This window comes from Salvia hispanica, chromosome 5, assembly GCF_023119035.1.
Source record: "Salvia hispanica cultivar TCC Black 2014 chromosome 5, UniMelb_Shisp_WGS_1.0, whole genome shotgun sequence".
NCBI classification, from domain to species: domain Eukaryota; kingdom Viridiplantae; phylum Streptophyta; class Magnoliopsida; order Lamiales; family Lamiaceae; genus Salvia; species Salvia hispanica.
In genome coordinates, this window is record NC_062969.1 from 37,112,382 (window position 1) to 37,115,294 (window position 2,913).

Sequence of the window (2,913 nt, forward strand, 5' to 3'; positions counted from 1 at the left end):
TGGGCTAAAAGCTTTCGAAAATAATTTCTTGTATCGAAATTTTCTTCTATAAAATGATTTTATATTTTAGATACTTTTTTTTTCATTTTATTTAGAATCATATAAAATCTTCATATTTTCGTAGTATTCTACAATAATACTTGGAGAGAAGCATTTCATCTCGATCAACTATTACATAAATTAAAACTTGTGTTCGTGTTATTATTTTGGCATTATTCGTAACTAATTCTTTGTGAAAATTAAAAATCATATCTTACATGAATCATTATTAAAATTATAATTATATTAAGATTTTGATCAGTTATTTCTTAATTTTGTCTTGATTGGCTTTGGTGGTGGTAAGACACTAGTGATAGATGATGAGACGGTGGAATAATGAGTTGATGTGGAACTTGAAAGCTGATATTGTGGGATCGAGTGGAAAAATATAGAATGAAAATTGAATAAGACTAATGATTATGTAGAAAGATTGAGGATTCAAAAATATTTAAAAAAAAATCCCTAAAACTTAATAATTTTTAATTAAAAGTTGCAACCCATCGGGCCGACCTGTAACCCGCTCGGGCCAACCCGTTTAACCCGTCAACCCATTCGGGCCAACCCGTTTAACCCGTTTTGTGTTCGGGTAATAAAATTACAATTCTAACCCACTTATTTTACCGGGTTGTTCGAGCCGGCCCACGAGTTTCAGATTGACTTGACATCCCTAATTAAAATAATGCTTCTTATATGCATTCTGGGGCATTATCAAATTTTGTGAAGTGAAGTTTAGTAAATGAGAGGCGGAAAAAGGGAAAGGAGATTTGTGGAAACCCAAGCCCAATGGTCTATGAAGACAAGAAGTGGCCCACTACTAATCAATCTCTACCTCTAGTTTTAGGGTTTGAATTGTTCGACAAGGCTTGTCCAAATGTCATCATAGTTATTGACTATGTTCATACATCAATACATTTAAACAATTTTTAGTTTATCCCACAATTTTATAAATTACAGTAAAATATACTCTCTCTATAAAAATTTGTCGCTTATTTATCTTTGTCCGTCCCAAAAATTTGTTACCTTTCTATTACATTTCATAAAATCTGTGCAAGATCAAATGGTGAAAAATTATTAGAGACGGAGGAAGTATAAATTTTAATATTTATTTGTTTATTCTTGGTTTTATCATGAAAAAATATTTTATTTTTCTATTATAATATGTTATTGATTTGCTGCATCAAATGCCAACGACCATCTTTAATTAAGCTCATGTAACCTAGCTACAAAGATAGTCGCTGTTTTATCTAGAAAAGCAGAAACCTATTTCTGGGAAATATTTTTCAATTATTGAAAAATAGCAGGGATGAGATAAAAGCAGAAACCTGTTTCTGGGAATTAGTTCTCAATCATCGGAAAATAGCCGGGATGTTGTATTTATGGGAAATAGTTCTCAATTATTGGGAAATTAGTTGGGAATTATCCGAAAATATTATCGGCTAGACTCGTATAGTGGCAAAAGTGCTAGTTAATTTACTATCCAAACTTTCTAAGTCTTGGTAATGTACCTAGTCCTCAATTTTCAAAACCTAAAAGTTAATATCTAAAATTGCATTAAGTTCCGGTTTTAAACAAGATTATGAAATTCAGTTGGACATATTTATAGGGTTAGTTCTAGGGCTGAGGAAAAAGGCCAAAATACCGCACTTACCATACCGAAATAATACCAAAAATACAAATTTTTCGGTATACCGCAATTTTCGGTATGGTATCATACCGTATCAAAATCTTTCGGTATGGTAACGGTATCAATTTCCCTATAGCGCGGTATACCGTGGTATACCGAATATTCGGTATACCGTGGTATACCGAATATTCGGTATGTATACGAATCCTTGGTGCATATCGAAAAATTGATATATGTTGAAATATTACATAATTTTTATATTATATGTAATATATTTATATATAAAATAGAATTAAAAAGAAAAAATCTATGAAAATCATACTTTTAAATATTTTGTGTAAAAAATCGATTTTTTTGCATAACGGTAATAAGGTATACCTTACGTACTTCGGTATACCGCAACAACGGTAAGGTAACGATATCAAAAATTAATCTTACCGAATTTTCGGTATATCGGATTGCGGTATACCGAAAATTTGGTATGGTATTGGTATGATATTTCGGTATGGTATTGGTATGATATTTTGTCATACCGTAGTTTTCTATACGTTTTGTCATACATTTTACTCGGCAACGACGCCAAAAACTTGACTCAACTTTATTTTACCCAAATAATACCTGCAAGTGTACAGAGTTATTGTAGCAATTAGCAAGCAAGAGTATATTGTATCCCACAGAGACAATTAAGTGTAAACCAAAGTACCACGAACCAATTTCGACTACTATCCAGACGATCAATTTTGGTTTTGAAACTAACAGCTACTAAAAGAATATAAATTCAGAGATTAAAAGAAAACACTTAAACAAGAGAACAAAGAAGCAAGTTGTAGACAGAGATGAAGAAATATGCAGAATTCAAGGATCCGATGCACAACTCATAGCCTAACCCAATTGACATTAAATTACCATTTAAAGTCTCCAGAATTGTTGAATCAATCACAGATATGAATTTAACCCTTTCCCAAGGTGAGAAATCCGCAGATTAAGTGTAACAATTGAAGTCCCCTTCTAATTCTTAGACTTAACTCCAACATATCGATTAGATAAATGAACCCACTCAGAATCTCAACTCTCCCGAGTTTTATTGAATTAATGTGTGAATTATTCCTATTTCCAGATTAATTATTTCACCTCCCGATTACTCTAAGAAACCCTAACACTACCAATTGGTGATCAAGCAATTGACGGGAAAAAGCACAGGAATAAACCAAACAATTACAAGAGCTAGATAAAAGCGAAGTCAATTGGAT